We start from the raw sequence: 20,056 nt of genomic DNA on the forward strand, positions 1-20,056 counted from the left end.
TCGCCGCCTGTCTGCATCCACACTTCGCAGCCTGCCTCCATCCAATCTCCACAATATGCCAGCATCCACACTTCACAGCCTGCCAGCATCCACACTTCACAGCCTGCCAGCATCCACACTTCACAGCCTGCCTGCATCCACACTTCGCAGCTTGCCTGCATCCACACTTCGCAGCTTGCCAGCATCCACACTTCGCAGCCTGCCAGCATCCACACTTCGCAGCCTGCCTGCATCCACACTTCACAGCCTGCCAGCATCGACACTTTACAGGGGGCCTGCATCCACACTTCACAGCCTGCCAGCATCCACACTTCACAGCTTGCCTGCATCCAAAGTTCACAGCCTGCCTGCATCCACACTTCACAGCATGCCTGCATCCATACATCACAACCTGCCTGCATCCACACTTCACAGCCTGCCTGCATTCACACTTCACAGCCTGTCAGCATTCACACTTCACAGCCTACCAGCATCGACACTACACAGCCTGCCTGCATCCACATTTCACAGCCTGCCTGCATCCACACTTCATAGCTTGCCTGCATCCACACTTCACAGCCTGCCTGCATCCACAGTTCAGGGCCTGTCAGCATCCACACTTCACAGCTTACCTGCATCCACACTTCACAGTCTGCCTGAATCCACACTTCGCAGCCTGTCAGCATTCACACTTCACAGCCTGCCTGCATCCACACTTCACAGCCTGCCAGCATCCACACTTCACAGCCTGCCTGCATCCAGACATCACAACCTGCCTGCATCCACACTTCACAGCCTGTCTGCATCCACACTTCACAGCCTGCCTGCATCCACACTCCACAACATGTCAGCGTCCACACTTCACAGCCTGCCAGCATCCACACTTCACAGCCTGCCTGCATCCACACTTCGCAGCCTGCCTGCGTCCACAGTTCGCAGCCTGCCTGCATCCACACTTCAGGGCCTGTCAGCATTCACATTTCACATCTTGCCTGCATCCACACTTCACAGCTTGCCTGCATCCACATTTCACAGCCTGCCTGCATCCACACTTCATAGCCTGCCTGCATCCACACTTCACAGCCTTCCTGTATCCACACTTTATAGCCTGCCTTCATCCACACTTAAGAGCTTGTCAGAATTCACACTTCACAGCTTGCCTGCATCCACACTTCACAGTCTGCCTGCATCCACACTTCACAGCCTGCCTGCATCCACACTCCACAGCCTGCCTGCATCCACACTTCACAGCCTGCCTGTATCCACACTTTATAGCCTGCCTTCATCCACACTTCAGGGCTTGTCAGAATTCACACTTCGCAGCCTGCCTGCATCCACACTTCACAGTCTGCCTGCATCCACACTTCACAGCCTGCCTGCATCCACACTTCACAGCCTGCTTGTGTCCACACTTCACAGGCTGCCTGCATCCACAAGTCGGGGCCTTGCAGCATCCACACTTCACTTCCAAGCCTGCCTGTACCCACACTTCCAAGCCTGCCTGTACCCACACTTCACAGCTTGCCTGTATCCACACTTCCCAGCTTGCCTGTATCCACACTTCACAGCCTACCTGTATCCACACTTCACAGCCTACCTGTATCCACACTTCATAGCCTGCCTGTATCCACACTTTACAGCCTGCCTGTATCCACACTTCACAGCCTGCCTGTATCCACACGTCATTACCTGCCTGCATCCACACGTCATAGAGTGCGATGGACACGCCCCAAGCACTTATGAGATCTGCAGCAGCACTAGATGATCTGTGTGAAGTGGACAAATATAGCAAGTGCCGTTGATTTCTACACGTGATCATATTCTAGAGGTTGGAAACACACGTAAGAGGAGCACCCCATTGAATTTGCGCTATGAGCATAGTGTTGCTTATAACTTAATTTCAAACAGACATTGCCTTAGTACTACAAAAGTGTGTTTCATTCTAAATTGTACCCTCTGTACAATATCCCCACTGCCCTCCCCTATAAAGGATACCTTATCCAGGATAGCTGCTTCTCTTGCTTTTGGCAACTTGTTGTAAGATAGATGACCCTTTTTCTCCCACGCTCACATAATTTTGTTTCTTATTCACAGCCTCAAAAGGTGCTGGTGAACTGACCTGTAGCACATCAGCACTGGTTGCATTTGCAGCAGAGGAAGAATTTATCACAGCAAGAATCGCAAGAAAGTTTCACGCTCAATCAGATCTGGGCACACATCAGAAGATCGATTCTGGAGAAGCTGTGTATAAGGAGAGCAAGAAAAAAAAATCATTGGAGCTTACATCTTCACAATCTTTCAGTGATTCATGCTTTAATAAAACAGTACCTATGTCCTGATTGTGGTGAAAATTGTCATGCAGCCAAATTACCAACATCAGAGGAACCCCACTGGGGAGAAATCATATGAGTGTACAGAATGTGGGAAAAGTTTCACTCAGAGCTGGAATCTTAACTCTCATCAAAAGGTCCATGAAGCGTTTAAAACTGGAGGGATTAACCCCCGGAAGAAATTGTTTAGTTGCCTGGAATGTGGGAAAAGCTACTATCTACGTTCACATCTGTACGCACACCAAAGAATCCATACTGGAGAAAGACCATATCTGTGCTTGGAATGTGGGAAAAGTTTCCCTCAAAGCACACAGCTGCACCTGCATCAGCGAATCCATACTAGAGAAAAACCATACCAGTGTTCAGAGTGCCACAAAAGTTTCAGTCAGAGAAAAGATCTGTTCTCACACCAGATGATTCATACTGGGGAGAAACGATACCAGTGTACGGAATGTGGGAAAAGGTTCACTTGTAGCTCGAATCTTTACAGGCATAAGAGGGTGCATATGAAGAGAAAACCATACTCGTTTACAGAGACTTTGAGCAGCGACGCTAAGAGACCAGATTTTGGGTAACCATCAGAGGATCCACACTGGGGAACAATTGCACCACTGTACAGAGTGTGAGAAAAGCTTCATTCAGAGGTGTGATCTGGTAAATCATCACAGGATCCATACCGGAGAGAAACCGTACAAATGTACAGAGTGCCTGAAAACCTTCAGTCTCAGGGCAGGTCTGGTCGCACATCAGAGGGTCCATACTGGGGAGAAACCGTTCAAGTGTACCGAGTGTCCGAAATGCTACACTTGGAGGACAGATCTAATAAGGCATCAGAGGAGCCATACTGGGGAAAAACCACACAGGTGTACAGAGTGTTCGAAAAGCTTCACATTAAGGGCAGCTATGATACGGCATCAGAGAATCCATACTGGGGAGAAACCGTATCAATGCACGGAGTGCCAGAAAACCTTGATCTCGAACCATGCACTGATAAATCACCAAAGAGAGAAACCTTACCGGTGTGGTGAGTGCAAAAAAAGCTTCATTCGCAGGGCAGATCTGGTCAGACATCATAGGATCCATACTGGGGAGATAACGTTCCAGTGTACAGAGTGTCAGAAATGTTTCAATTGGAAGGTATCTCTAGTAAAGCATCAGAGGAACCACACTGGGGTAAAACCATAGAGTTTTTTAAAGTGTCCGAAAAGCTTTACTAGGAAGCCAACTTTATCTTTGTACCAAAAAATCAATACTGGTGAGAAAATGCACTAGTGCATGAGTCTCCAATGAATAACTCAAGAGCTACTAGTAGCTTGCTAACATGCATGAAATACTTCAAAGTAAAGCTTAGCACAGTACATCATTCAGAGGGTTTATGCACATTAAAGAAGAAACTCTGCTCATCTCAAGACACTCAGGATGGCAGTCAGCCAAACCAATGACAGGGCCTCGTGCTAGTGGAACTGGAAGGAACCCAATGATAAAGTATCCCCCCCAGGAGGTAACCCTGGTGAGTGAGGGTTTTCCTTACAAAAAGCATTTGCTTTTCTCCTAAGGTCATCTGGTTAGTGCACTTTATAGTATCCAGCCTTGGCACAGTGCTGCCGTTGGTATAATCGAGTGCATTATTGTCATATTAGAGGCATACTTGCCATTATGGCAAGAATCCATGGCGTGTGATCTTAAAGCTTGTAAAATCGAAGCAGATTAAATGTGAATAATTTGTACATGATGAAAATGGCAAACTGATGTTTGGAGAATGCATATTTACAAAAAATGAAAACTGGTATTTTCAATGGAAAAATATGTTTTTTTCAGAAAAGAAATTTGAGAATTTGAGCTTGTATGCCATTAATAAAAGAGGTATAACTGATATGCTGATGGAGACAAAATAGTTGCATTTCTAAAACATATTTAAAGCTAATAGGTAAACGGTAAATCAAGCTAAGTTGGGAAGATTTATTTCTCTGGTTATGCCCTTTGTGCCAGAAGACGCATGCTGCTTCAGATGTTATTTCAATAGTCATGAGGAGGCATTTGATATTGATAACACTTTTCCTGACATTCTGATAGTAACTCTGCCTGAAGTGTTTCAGTGGTTGCTAGGATGTTGTTTTTTATTTGAAAGATTTTTATTGTGTATTGAAAGAGAAAAAAGTGTTCATAACATCACCAAGGGAATCCAAAAGCACCTGCCCTGGAGCCTGAGACACCAGTGCCTGGCTGTTTGCCAAGATGAGTATGTCCTGTGAGGGAGACAAGAGCATTGGAAAGAGTTTGGTCCAGCGGGTATCCTGTTGAGTGGACTCCTTTTGCGAGGTGTGAGGAGATGGCTAATGCACCGATGAGGTTGTTGCCCGTTTGCATGACGAAGTCGGTGACCCCTGTATGCAAGAGATGGGCTGCCATGAAGTGAGCCGTGTGCACCGCAGAGCTTATCGGGCTGGAGCCCATACATAGGAGTTGGCAAGCCCATATGACAGGAGGCGCCACAGCAAGACGTTTGTCATGCTTTGAGGCGCATAGTCCCTGTACACTGTGCCAAGCGGTACAGAACTTATGCACAGAGAGGATACAGTGACCCCGTATGCCAGAAGGGGTCATTAGGAGTACCAAAGACCTGCAACCTAATTGGAAGTCCCTGCTGAAGAGGGGAGGATGCCTTGGGAGCACCATCATCAAGGCAAATGTCCTGTGTCAGGATCATAGCATCACCCTACAACCGTGGGAGGGCCAAGAATCTTACCCCGTATGTCAGGGGAAGCCACAAAGAACCTCCGATCACGTCAGTGGTGCGACCGTTTGTGAGGAACTCTACGACCGCTGAGTTTACACCCACCTGGGCCACGTGTGGCAAACTCACCTGATTTAGCTACTCCAGCTTCAAGCGCCCACGGATGGGGCGTGCTCAGGAACTCTGGTCATCCCGAGCTTTCAGGTGCGGGTAAGATTACGAGCCAGTCAGCACCAGGGCAGTTTGCTTGCTAGATAGCGCTGCGGCTCTGGAACACTATTGACTTTAAAATAGAGTCATAGTGGACTCTTGCGACTCAGACTACTAGTGGGGCTTAACCTGGATGGTGCCTGTAGTGAATGGGGAATAACCACAATCACTAGGAGTGAGGTAGGAGTGGGACCTAGGGGAACTGCCTAAAGAAATGCTAGAGCTCTGACCACAGATGGACTATGTAGTTGTTTGCGAATGTTGTGTTTCCCTTTGTGTAGTTAGCTGTAAAATAAAGTACTTCTTTTATCACAAAAGTAAGTATTTGGTTGGACAATCATTTATTGCTGCTGCTGTGCGCATGTTGTGTTGTAAGCCCATGTTCAACCCTCCTCCCGTATCCACCTCCCCTCAGAGGGAGCCTTGGACTGCTCGGACCACGCTGTTACTCAGAGTCAAGTGCAGAAGGGGTACTTGACCCAATTGCTCGGGCTCCATAGTAGGTCGGGTCCCGGGACATCAAAAGTAAGATGCCCAACCCCCACGGCCGTCCTAGTAACCCCTGCATGTCCGTGGCCCTCTGAACAGGGTTCTAACAGCTTGACTTTTGGTGTCCAAGACAACTTGAAAAAAAACCTTCCAAATATCAATAACTGGCTCTATGGTACGAAGAACGCTGTGGGCATCAACAACACCTGAACTCACTCAAGCTAAAGGTATCTTCACTTTCATTCATCCTCTGCGATGTAATGAGCAAAACAAGGAACCTGCCGCTGTTCCGCAGCTTTTAAGTAGCAAAATCAAAGCTCATCCCAACCATGGCATATGGCACATGTGGAATTTCAGGATAAGGTTGGCTCCTTTTTAGACATTTCTTAGTGTAAAATCTACAGATTACATCACAAGAGCAGATCAGGCTAGAAATTAAGTTAATGCCAGTACAAAGAACCCTTGGTCAGCTTACCTAAACATGGCTCCCACTTCGTTGCGTGCTGAAGGTCTGTAAGAATCTCACCTTCCACACGCTTACTGAAGACCCTTGAACAAGCTGGCAAACGTGCCATTTTTACCGCAGATATCAAATTTTAGAAAAAGAAACCATGCATGCTCAGTAATAAACGCCTACAAAAGTTACATCCACAGAAATACTTAGCAGACACCTTTCAAGTGCACTGCAAGGTAAGGCAAATGCAGCTACGTTTCAAACTTTTACTGTGGGATTTTCTTCAGAAATGGGCAGAGTGACCAATTTCACAGGAAAGCCGACTCAGTAAATTTCCACAGGAAGCTGTGCCTCATTTATCATGTACCTGTTCTGCCCTACTGAATGAGCGCAGATTGTGTGAACAACTCGCCTTTAATCAGTTTGGCATTCTTACTTATCGTCACACCACCATTTTATGCTTGCATGGAGAACAGCTTAAAGTGGTGACTGGATTTTGGAAATAATATAACTGCTGAGAGGTTGTTAACTAGATAATCTAAGCACTAGTCCTGTTCGCCCTTCCCGTTACCTTGGTGTAACCCATTCACAATGTCATGCACCCAACAGTGGGTTGTTCCCCTTCAGCTATCCCTTCGCCTTTTGATTCCCTATGCAGGACATAGCTTTATATCATTTTATTTTAGAATCAGGCACTTAAAGCACTTTTTCTCTGTAGGCCGACCGTAAGTTTAATATTTTGCTCCTATTTTTATCTTGAACTGTAAATGTAATTACGTTTGTGAAATGTATTTGTGTTTTTGGGATATGAAATGGTTTTAATGAACTGAAAAGAACTACCATCATCAGTGAAGTTCCTGTTTGCATCAAGTCCCTCCTGCAGATAGTGACCCGCATCTGGCCCCAATTCTATCCTGCTGGCATCTGATTCAGAAAATATGTCTTCCGATGACCCAACAAATCACTTTGCGGTTTCATGCTTCCATATGTTGAAGCTACCACTGAAGAACCAGCCTGGCTTCTGATGTCAAATCTATGTAAGATAGACCCTTCTGGAAATGCTGAATCTTCAATTTCTGCAGAGCCCTATAGTGAAGGGCCCCTGAAAAATCACCTGAGTTGATGAAGATAGAAGTCAGCCTTACATGCTGTCTCACTAAATCCTGGTTGACGTCTACTGTCTTGCAAATTTCCTTCCTAATGGTCTAGATTTTTCACTGTAGGCAATTGTAAAGTCACCGAAACCAAGTCTATCTTAAAACCTAGAAACTCTACCTGATTCCTCAACGTGAGATCCGATTTAGGCCTGTTGATCATGAGTCCCAAATTCTGAAGGGTCTTCCTGGCAAGAGACACATAAAATCATAGACTGAGGATCCTGGAAGATAAAGGAAATGTTGTCCATATAAATACTCTTTCAAGACCCTAGAGTTTAAGGAGCATCACCTTGGTAAAACTAAAGGAGACACCAAAACAAAACGATGGTCAGTGAATGTGTATGTCTGACAATTTCACAGGAATTGGAAATCCCTGATGTATGGTTGAAAAACTGGGATAGGGAGGTAGGTGTGCTTGAGAGTTTGACAGCCAATTCAGATTCCTGGTTAGGGAAAGCCTCTCAAGAGATGCCCCCCTCAACTTGAAGTTTAAATATAGGTTTCACGTATTCAACTCTTTCAAATTGCTTACGATGCTAAATCCTTTGTCCTTCACCTTCGACAGAGATTATGTTGCTGACAAAACAATTTGGATGATGTGTTGACAATGATCATGTCGTTCTGCAGAAGTGCTCTGCATTGATTAGATGTTGGTCTTGTTGTGGGAAAGACAGGCTTAGCAGCCAAGATATTTCCATGGGGGTCAAGAAAAATTCCAGATGGAAACCTCGAATGATCTAAACAACCAGGAGCTTGATATCATCTGTTCCCAGCTGTGCAGAAAATGCCTCCTTCTGCCTGCAACATGAGACATGAATCTCCCTTGCATATCCAGACTGGAAAGCATTTATTGTTCTATTATTCTCTCAGTAATGGCTCGTCTCCTCTGCCTCTGGAAGTGAAGAAAGTGGCAAACTTCCCGTAGTCCCATCTGCCTCTTGTCTGCCAGTATCAAACCTCTGGCGCCTTGAAATGGAGTAGGTCCTGCCCTTGTCAAAAAATTAGGGTTGAATACACTTTTAAGAGACATTTGGGATTTGCCTAAAGTCGTGAAGGTTTTCACTAGCTGACCGAGCTCCTTTCCAGAGCATTGACAAAAAGGACAGCCTGAGCAACAGGCTCGGTCAGAGGAAGCTATATCCCCCAACTTAGGGACATATTCTCAAGGAGCTATCGGCGAGTTTTCGGCACTTTATCACAGCCAAAGTCGCTATAAATCTACCGCCCCATTCCCAAGCTGGTGCTAACAGCCGATATCACCAGTTTTCCGGCTATAGCACCCTAAAAAAACATCTCCACAGATGACCCCGACAACTATCGCTAATGAGATGCAGAGTAGGTGTTCCTGAGCAAAAAGCAGCGACAACTCTACACTTCAACATTCTCAACGACCAGCCACATCGGCGAGAAGATCACAAAACATGCGATAAGGCGCGTTAGCACCAGGAAACCAACACCTGCTCCCACCTGGTGCAAAGTCGGACCACAGCCTGCACCACAAAAGCCAGCCCAGTCCAGAGCCACAACTGAAGAACAACAGATGCCATGGAGCCACTGAACATGCATGCCGGACACCCAAGAGGGTCACAACACCCACTGCCACCACCCCCAGGACCAACCCCCCAGGCCCCACCCCGGGCACCCCACACCTCCCCTGGACCAAGACACTGCACATCAGCAGCACGAAAACATGAACAAAAGCACCCCCCTAATGTCGCACAATTGCAACAATCAACACACATGTGAGCACTGAAATACTGATTCATACATTCACCTTTGAAAGACCAAACAAAATGTCACATCCAAAATTGTCACCAAACAACTATTTTGAAGAGTCATGGCGGGGCATTCCTGGACAATCTGTGACTCACAGCCTTCAAGACAATATCCAAGATAAGAAGGTGTGTCAGGCACTCATCAAAGGACAGGGAGAGAGAGAAAGAGAGAAAGAAAGAGAGAGAGAGAAAGACAGAGAGAAACTGAACAAGGAGCGCAAGGCCAATCGGGCACTTGGCTCAAACAAACATGCCAACAGCTGCGTGTGTCTCGAAATCTGTGCACCCCAAATCACAGGCCTGGCATCAAAGTCAGCGCGAAGTCCACATCACATTTAAGAAACGCAACCAGTAGTCAGACTGATATCAGGAATGAAAGCCCCTTTGTCTCAACATACAAGGCTGAAGGCCAACCGAACCCCCGACCCTGGTCCTGAATGCGGCTGACACACCCTGCGTGAGATACCATGCCAGCCTCCGACGACTCCCACGAACAGCGCCAATGAAACACCAATGTGCCCACACCCCACACACACTTGTCCCTCCCTGCACAACCTACACCTGCAAGGGATGCCCTTCACACAAAAGTTCAAAACTACCCATTCATCCAAACGTTGCACACACATACGACTCATTGCCCAGAGCTGTGGCATATCGTCCACCAAACTTCTGCCGGTTTGAGGAGTGCTGGTGCCACGAGCCCAACAAACGCAATGGCAGGCATTCCCGGGCACATGCACAACCCCTGTCACGTGGAACTGTACCATGCACGAATGCTGCATCTGTTGGGATGCCTGCCAATGGCAGTGTTGCAAATCAGTTTCCGTCTGAGTTTCCGTCTTGCCTACGTCACCTGCGTCCAGCCCTTGTTTCACTGTCGATCATGCACATTCGAGTGGCCCATGGAGGTCTGCCTATCCAACGCAACAGTAGCTGAATTGGAGTATGACCTGACAGTGCGCCCCCTGTTGGCCCACGAACAGGAGTGTCACCGGGATAGCCGTGCATGGGTTGCACTGATCTTTGGTGTATGTGCTGGCAGTTGTGAATGGGAGATTGCACAACTCCTCGTGTGCAGTGACCACATCGAGGCGCTCCCCTATTGAGCTGTGCTGCGGTTTGGGGAAACGGCGTGAACTGAGCACATCTGCCCGGACCAGTTAATGGATTGACTCACCCTGGTGTTCCTTAAACCCGACAACGATGTACTATTGGAACACATTGCACATGAAGCTGCGCTGGCATTCATGGACGAGTAACTACGTTCCTGCAGTTACTTCAGATTGTCACCCAGAGCACAGGTCCCAACACCTTGTTGCATCATGGGGAATGCTCACATATCCCACCACAACAGAGGACATGTCTGCCTTCGTCTGGACTCTGAATGCATGTGCGTGGAACTACACGTGTGTACACACACCTGTGCAAGGTGATGCAGTTCCATGGTCGGAGCAGCACAGGGTTGTTTGGTAACGTTACCAATTCAGACTCACTGCTGGGGGGAGAGTACACACATGGCAATGTAGCACTACATGTGAACTTGTCGGACCCTTTCACCTGATCACTGTCAGCAGAGCAGACAGTCGGCGCAGTCCGGTGGCAGAGCACTATGCAGACCTCATGGACTGTGAGTCATGCCCCCTCATGCGGGGCAATGGGCAGACGCCAATCAACACATGACTCGTCCAGCTAGGCAAGGTGGGCTGAGACCATTGCCATCCGTGATAATTGGTGTTCCTTTTTGCCTCCCCATTTCCTGCACCTCGACATGTTCCAATGCTGCGTGTAAGTGTCTTAAGCATGGCCCTGTATGTTGTAGCCGTTGCCTTGTCCGTACTGACACACACATGCCAATAAAATCTATACAACTTCACTGGTGTCTAACTGTGATGAGTGTTGATCAGATTGACCACTCGTGTGCCACAATGAGCATCGTCCCTATACAGGGAGGGACTGACTGACGCATGTACAATGAGGGTGGGTCCATTTTGACAACTCCACCTCTGTGAGCCAGACATTGTTTTGGGATAGTTGCTGGCTGACCTGTGCACTTACGTGTCTTCAGCAATGTGAGTATGGTGTCCAACCTCTGACCATGTGGAGCAATGTTATACATCATAACAGAATGTGTCCACACATATGTGTGTGAGTAGGTATGCAACGTGAAGTTCTGTTGTCACATGTGATGTAGGACCCCACTTTTGGCCTGCTACCAATTTGGTCATTCCTACACACAGCCCTATTCAATACATGGATGTATGCCTATGTTGGGAGGTTGTGAGAATGTTGTTAATGTGCAATGGGGACACAGCTAGTACTCACCTTCACAGTCATACAATTGGCCATGTGTCTCAGGGATAAACATGTGCATTGATGTCATTCACCAGGGTGTAACTTCATGTGCAATCATTGTACCTACATCCAGCCATACTTTCATACGTGAGTGAACATAGTCATGACACATCTGTGTGATTTTGAATGTTTTATTCACATTCTGGTGAATGATGGAGCTGGAGCTGTACATGGAAGTTCCCGCTGCAGTTGTCTGAGACTGGCTCAGTGGCAGCAATGGCAAGATGATGAACTGCAGGGCATGGAAGATCCCAGCTACATCTCGCTGGTGTTCAGCCGTGGCAGCCATACTTCCAGCCTGCATCTGCTCCATGGTCTCCATTGTCCTCCGCATCTGTGCCAACTCCATGCTGTCATCGCTGGTGCCTGTCTGACTGGACAGTTCCTGTATCCGAGTAATGGCCCCAGCGAGGTCAGCCAAGGATTGTCGGTGAGCATGGTGCAGACAGGGGGTGTCCGTAAGACACTGTACGTGGTCCCTGATGGGACTCAGACACCCACGTATGGCCTCGAGTTTGGTTGCCATGAGCTCGAAACCCACCCACAGCTGATCCGCCAACTCCACCTGGCAACCCAACACACGGCATTGAAATTCCATGTATTGTTCGTGGGGGTCCTGGGAGACAGCCGTGGTTGTGTGTATTTCCTGCTGTGTGGTCTGTGCAGGTGGTGGGGTCACCTCGAAGCAGCTGGCCTGCCCTGCCTCTGGGGGTGTATAATGCACTACAGTGGCTCTGTCGGGGAGCAAAAATTACTTTGTTTGACGGAACCAACTCAAAACCGAATTACAGAAACGTATCTTCACTTAAAGAGTCCAGTAGTAATTTAAATAAACAAAATCAATGCGCACAACAGAGTAATAACAAGTATCAGAACCACAAGAAAAGCCAAAAAACTCAAAAATGCTTATACATGAATTATTATTATTGTTATTAAATTAACATGAATATACATATGTTAATATGTTCAGGCTGTCCGGATAAAACAAAATGTAATGGTGAAAAGTGTTTCAAAGTGACATAAGTGCTCCGTGCAAGTGAGGAAGTGTATATGTACAAATGTGAAACTATGCACAAAAATATATACAATTGTTGAAAATGGTCAGAACAATGATTAACAAGATCACTCTGATACAGGGCCAAATTGCTCAAAGATAGGACCCAGAGATGTCTAGGACTGGACCAAAGTTAAATGTTGATGTTTCGACCCTAGCAACTCATGACAGAGAGGATGAGAGATAGTATGAGGGGAATTGCTCAAATGGGTTCTGCTGTTGAAGTAGGCGGGAGAGGAGCATTACTCACCCCAAAACATGTTAGGAAGGCGTCCCGCGTGGTGTGGACTGCCAGAGTGATCTAAAAATAAGATCATGGGATGAATATCTTACTCTTTCTAGGACAAAATAAAATGGAAATTGCGCATTGAGAATAATTTCTTAAGAAAATCACATCTCACCTGCATGTGTCAGGAAAGATGCAGAGATGTGCAATCACGAAAGGAGGAAAACCTTTCAAAAGGGGAGCCAGTGCCCTAAAAAAGAGTGCACGTTTTAGCTAGTGCATGCTATAATCAAACTCATACCTATTTGCTAGAACAGCCACATGGGGGTGGGCTGCGGAGGCTGTCCGTTATCCGTTGGAGGGTGGCTTGACATATGTGCAGGTTGTCCTCTTCATCATTAATGATGGGGTTTGTGGTCTGCTCTACAGTAAGTGTTGATTGTCCCTCTGCAATATTAAGGGGAGATGCAGGTTAACTGAGTTTCCCCGGTATGTTGATGCTTAGCAGATGTTTACGTACAGACTTCATGACAATGCACATTGTGACTGTTTTGGTGGAGCTGGCTATTGGATGGCAGACAGTGGGATTTTCGACTTCATGACGGATGTGTGGTTGTACCCGTAAATTATCATCACACAATGTCAGTCAATGCCAGATGTGAGTGGCCAGTTACTATGCACAAGCGGAACCTGTTGTGTCCTCTGTCCTGTGGTGTAAGTGTTGCACTTTAAACCACATTGCCGTTGTTGCCGAGGTTCTGTGATTGCTATGTGTGTGCTGCATTGTGGGTGTGTTGCCCCTGCAGCGCTGATTTCATGTACTTTTATCCCTTTGAGGTGGTGTGCCTTTGAATTGTGTGCTTTTTGGGGGCTGACATGTTTGCGACTTGGGTCATATGTGCTATTGGACAGATTGTTCGTCTGCTGCGTGTTTTGGACGGTATGAGTTGTGGGTGCACGTGGCTATGTCAGAGTGTGACCTGCTCCTTTACGGATGTGATCCGCACTGGGCCACCACCATGTCAAATCGTGCACCATGTCATGTATATTGGCTGCTGCCATGCTAACGGTCATGCAGTGCCACTTGCATAGTCAGTGTGGCTCACACAGCCACTGCTTTTCTGTATTCATCACATGTGCATGGCTGGGTTGTGTCGTTGGTGATTTGGAGGGGGCCCATATGTGCACATAGTGGACGGTGGGCCTGCTTGGTGTTCCTATGTGTGCTGAATTGTGCCAAGGGTATCAGGGACATGTTCCACAGTCATTGTGGGTGTGCAGTGTGCTGCACATATTTGTGCATGTGTGCCATTGTGCCCATTTCCCCCGTCCCCTAGTCCCTGGTTGTTACTCACCCTGTTGCTGTTGGATCAGGTCATTTCAAGCTGTGTCCAGGCCCCAAACTCCTGCCACCGTCTCCACACTGATGACTGTGGCCACCATTTTCTCCAGCTCATCGAGCTCCTCCTGTGGCGCAGGAGGCCCACCTCCAGTCGCCCTTGCTGCCTTCCTGTTGGTGGCAAACTTCTCCTTGATCTGGCTGTGCACTTCATGCCAGCGCCTCTTGACCTCCTCCATTGACCTCCTTGACACTCCGACTGCATTGACGTTGGTGACGATGGACTGTCATATTTCCGTTTGCGTTGCCAGTGCCGCAGTGGAGGTGACGAACAGTTGTTGATGGTGTTCTATCACTTCCTTGACGATGATCCGGTCTTCCTGAGCACTGAGGCCAGTCTTCCTCTTCCTCTTCGCCCTTCCCCGAACATGGGGTTCCTGGCAGGTCCTCCGTGGGGCTTGTGAGGGTCGGCTTGTCCTCTGCACTCGGTCTGGGTGCATCCATGGTGCTACGCAGTTTGAATACTTTTTTGGGGGGGGGGGGTCTGCTTTTATAGTGCATTTTCCCGCATGATGTGGAAACTGCAGGCCTGTCGCTGGTTTTCGCTGATTTTGATATCGCTAATTGTGGCATCGCAACTTTTTGGGTGTTTGTGTTTCGCATTTTTTGTTTGTCGCGTTGGTTTTTACACAGTCATTTGGCTCGTAATCATGCTGCAATCGCATTGTGCCGCTGGGTTGGGAATTGGACGTTAAGACGGTGTTGTTTTCTCGCGATGGACTGAGATATGCAAAGTTGCGTTAAGCTAAATTTGCAATCGTTATCACACGTTCTTGAAAATATACCCCTGAGGGTACAGCTAAATCAAGATGTATTTTAGCCTTTTCGTAGCAAGAGCGCAGTTATAGTCCTAAACCCAATGGGACCAGAGCTAAAATGTCTGGATCAATCACAGACCCTTTATCTTTGGCTGGGAGATCGATGTCCAGCATTTTGATTGGCACTACAGAAAGATCTAATAATCTGCCTTGGCATCCCCGCCAAGCTCTGCCAAGTCCTTTCTTAGGCTCTCTTGGGAATTTCCTTAAGCAGGTGAATTATTTTAAGGTCCAAATTAGGGGTAAAGGAGACTTCCCTCCGGTGAAGCTCTAAGGTTCTGAGTTGGTTTCTGACTTCACTCTTGGACCTGGCTTGGACAAGCGCTGTGGCGTCCAGCCTGAAGATCTTGGATAGCCAATATCCTCAGAGTTGAAAGACTCAGATACTTGGGTTAAAGTCTCACTACTCTCTTGCTGAGGCTAACTGTCCTCTTTCTCTAGTTTATCAGTCTTCCTTCTTAGTACCACAATGCAGCCAGGACCATTGATCATCACTGTGAGCGTGTTCTGACTTGTCTGTCATGCACACCAATATCCTCAGAAGAGGGGTCTTGTTTGTTCTCTTGGCCCTGATACAAGTCTAGCAGGTTTTTACCCTTTGCTGGAACAGAATTACTTGTGCCTCTTCACAGATCTGATTGTTCTTGGCCAGGACGGCTTGCTTTGATTTCTCAGAAGTCCTTAGCACAAGACCTGTTTCTATTTTTGCTTAAATGAAAGGGGGCATTTCTGATAGCCCACTGTGACAAATATATTTTGCATTTGTGGCACCAGAGGAGGCAAAAGCGTGCATTAAAAAATAAAAATTTCATTTACTCTTCCACCTTTCACAGCCATCTGATAAGCAAGAGGGAAATGTCCAGAGGCAAAGCCTTACAAAAATATGGTATTTGTACAGCGAATACCTAAACATATTTACAATAAAGGCAGCTAATTATCTCCCCAATGGTTTGAATGGGGATCTCTGAGCGCACTCTTCATGTGGTCCGCAGGGGAACGCCTCACCGAGGAGCGCTCGTGTCAAATATGGGTTTTTCCTGGTGACCCTACCCATAGAATGCTACACCTCCCTTTAGGCTTGATTCCAGAACCCTAATGTTTGCCAAGTCCACACTTCAGCGGCTCATCCCGTCCACGTTTGTACTTTACCTTTTAGGACTTGTACTCCTTTAAATAATGGGATAATATGGACTACCAATCCCAGAACACACAACATGGACTGGATCAGCTGCTCACGCATGGACCATGTATTCAGGCAGGCAGTGTGGTGGGAACGTGGAGTTTATAGAGCACTTAGTGTCACAACTATGCCAAAATAGAGCCAGGATTTGGTTTAAATTGGCTGCCGTGCACTGACTACACCAAGGAGAACTATACAGAGAGTCCTAAACGCTCCTAAGGAGATAAACAGTCATCAATAGTCATACTAACAATTAAATCAGCATTTGAAGAATGAGTGTCATTAAAGTAAATTATAGAAATGCTTCATATTGTTCAAGAGAAGAAAGAAATGCTCCTAACTCGATCAAAGAAAGTGCTAAAATGGCGCTTTCAGCTGATTAGACTGTGATCACTTTGTTTTCTCACTCATGGAACTATGGGTGTTGTAGTTTAATGTTATTGTGTTAAATGTGAGATGCTTTCAGAAAGTAAAGAAAGACTGTGGGATTCGGTTCCTTGCTGGTGGATTCCTGAACTCTACTGGTGTGTTATGTATTGGGATAAAGCAGCATTGAGAAACCCACATATACATCCAGCTCTGACATATATTACTAACATGTTTTTAGGTTGAGCCTAGCGGCAGCGCGCATACGCAGCTCGCTCTGCGAGGCATGCAGTAGTCGATTATGCTGTGGAAGCCTCGCCTTCTCACCAACCAGATTTTTGATTGGCTGGTGTCATTGTCCTTGGTAAATGCTGCCTTCCGCTTGATAATGAGGCTTGATAGCCCCTCCTTGTTACCACCCTGTTGTCATTTGTTACCTCCCATGAGGACTGCATCTTTTACTTGTGGCGTTACACGGTCTCCTTCATAAGTCGGTTAGCACTATTTTTTTTCTTTATTTGCAGCGCGGTCCATAGGCACTTTAGCGTCCGCGCTTGTTTATTTAATTATTTTACTGCACCGGCCTAAAGGGAGCGTTTCTGCTCACTAATCTAACAAGCATTTCCAATGCACTAGGCCTCGCATTTACGCGCCGAAGGCACGCATAAGGCAAGCCCGTCTGCGCCTGTCCACGACTGGACCGCGCCCAGCGCCAGAACCCCTGGACCGCGTACACCACAACGCTCGACTCCGCTACGATGCCAGCACCCTCCACGCACTCAACCCCGGACGGGAAAACACCTGCTACCAGGCCACCCTGAAGCGCACCCAAGGACCCTTCACCTGCTGGAACTGCAGCTTCACCAGCATCCGGCCCACCAAACCACCAACCAAATAACCCAACTACCTCAGATGCATTCTTCTCAACACCCGCTCCACCCGCAAACACGCCATCGAACTCTGGGACCTTCTCGACTCTACCTCCCCAGACGTCGCCTTACTGACGGAGACCTGGCTGAACCCCACCTCAGCTCCCGACATCGCCATAGCCATCCCGGAAGGCTACAAGATCACCCGCAGGGACCGTACCAACGGCGTTGGAGGAGGAATCGCCTGTGTCCACAGGAACACCCTCAGAGTCTCGACCAACACCGAAGACACCCTCAGCACAGCCGAACACATGCACTTCCAAATCCACACCGACCCCAACACCACCCTCAGAGGAACCCTCGTTACAGACCTCCCGGACCCCGACCGCAGTTCGGCGACTCCATCGCCGACTTCATCAACACACACGCCCTCGTCTCCACGGACTACATCCTCCTCGGGGACCTGAACTTCCACCTCGAGAAGAACAACGACACCAACACCCTGATCGACAACCTCGCCAACCTCGGACTCAGACAGCTTGTGATATCACCCACCCACGCCGCCGGCCACACACTCGACCCCATCTTCACCACAAGCCCCCACGTCACCTTCAACCACACCACCGAACCCCACTGGACCGACCACCACTGCATCCACTCCACCTTCAGGAAGCCCACCACGCACCACCGCACCCAACAGATGCCTCAACGCGGCTGGAGCAAAGTCACCGAAGACCAGCTAACCTCCACCCTCGCCCAGAACCCACCGGCCGACTCCACCGACTCAAACACCGCCTCCCGCAGCCTCAGACAATTGATCGACAACTGCGCCAACACCCTCGCCCCACTCAAGACACCCTCCAACAGCCACACCAGCAAGAAAGCCACCTGGTTCACCGAAGACCTCCAGACCTCCAAACGAACATGCCGAAAACTGGAGAAGAACTGGCTACGCGAACGAACACCGGTCAGCCACGCAGCCCACAAGAATGCCACATGCAGGCACCATCAACTCATCAGAACCGCCAAGTGGGCCTCATTCAAAGACCGCCTAGATAACAATGCACACAACAGCAAAGAGCTCTTCAACATCGTGAAAGAACTCTCCAACCCCAGCTCCAACACCAACGACATACCGCCCTCGCAACACCTCTGCGACTCGCTGGCCACCTTCTTCCACCGCAAGATCGCCGACATCCACGACACCTTCAACGCCACGACCGCACTGACAACCACCGCCCCCATGACCACCACCCACACCAACCGCCTGCTCTCCTGGACCAGTATCAACGATGAGGACACCAGCGAGATCATGAACACCATCCACTCTGGATCACCGCTAGACCCATGCCCTCACGTCTTCAACAAGGCCTGCACAACCATCGCACCCCATCTCCGGAAAGAAATCAACATCTCCTTCGAGACAGCAACCTTCCCGGAAAGCTGGAAGCACGCCGAGATCAACGCCTTACTCAAGAAACCCAAGGAAGACCCCAAGGACCTCAAGAACTTCCGACCCATCTCCCTGCTCCCGTTCCCGGCGAAGGTCACCGAGAAAACCGTCAACAAACAACTGACCCGCTACGTCGAGGAGAACAGCATCCTGGACCCATCCCAGTCCGGGTTCCGCAGCAACCACAGCACCGAAACCGCCCCCAATGACATCAGGTCCCTGCTTGACAATGGAGAAACAGTGGCCCTCATCCACCTGGACCTGTCAGCCGCCTTCGACACGGTCTGCCACAACACACTACGCACACACCTCCACGCCGCCGGAATCCAAGAGAAGGCCCTGGACTGGACCACGTCCTTCCTCTCCAGCAGAACCCAGAGCGTCTGCCTCCCCCCTTCCGCTCCAGTGCCACCGAGATCATCTGCGGCGTACCCCAGGGCTCCTCCCTCAGCCCGACACTGTTCAACATCTACATGGCACCCCTCGCCCACGTCGCCCGACAGCACGACCTCAACATCATCTCCTACGCCGACAACACTCAGCTGATCCTCTCTCTCACCAAAGACCCTCACACCTCCAAAACCAACCTCCACGAAGGCATGAAGGACGTCGCCGAATGGATGAGGAACAGCCGACTGAAGCTGAACTCGGACAAGACGGAGGTCCTCATCCTCGGAAACACCCCTTCGGCCTGGGACGACTCCTGGTGGCCGACTGCACTGGGAACTGCCCCAACACCCACTGACCACGCACGCAACCTAGGGGTCATCCTGGACTCCACCCTCTCCATGACTAAACAGGTCAACGCCATCTCCTCATCCAGCTTCAACACCCTCCAAATGCTCCGCAGGATCTTTAAGTGGATCCCCACCGAAACTCGAAGAACAGTCACCCAGGCCCTCGTCACCAGCAGACAGGACTACGGAAACACCCTCTATGCAGGAACGTCGGCCAAGCTCCTGGGACGACTGCAACACATCCAGAACGCCTCAGAACGTCTGATCCTCGACATCCCCCACCGCAGCCACATCACACCCCACCTGAGAGACCTGCACAGGCTCCCCGTCAACCAGAGGATAAACTTCAAGCTCCTCATCCACGCACACAAAGCTCTCCACAACAGCGGCCCAGCATACCTCAACAAACGCCTCAGCTTCTACACCCCCACCCGCCAGCTCCGCTCCACCGACCTCGCCCTCGCCACAGTCCCC

The 20,056-nt window shown here is 48.8% G+C and overlaps 1 pseudogene; it reads left to right on the forward strand.

Moving 5' to 3' along the window:
* The first annotated feature begins 2,335 nt into the window (after positions 1-2,335).
* Positions 2,336-3,494, forward strand: LOC146830295 (uncharacterized; annotated as a pseudogene).
* Positions 3,495-20,056: the final 16,562 nt, after the last annotated feature.

Source organism: Triturus cristatus, chromosome 5_1 (assembly GCF_964204655.1).
Source record: "Triturus cristatus chromosome 5_1, aTriCri1.1, whole genome shotgun sequence".
In the NCBI taxonomy this organism is placed as follows: domain Eukaryota; kingdom Metazoa; phylum Chordata; class Amphibia; order Caudata; family Salamandridae; genus Triturus; species Triturus cristatus.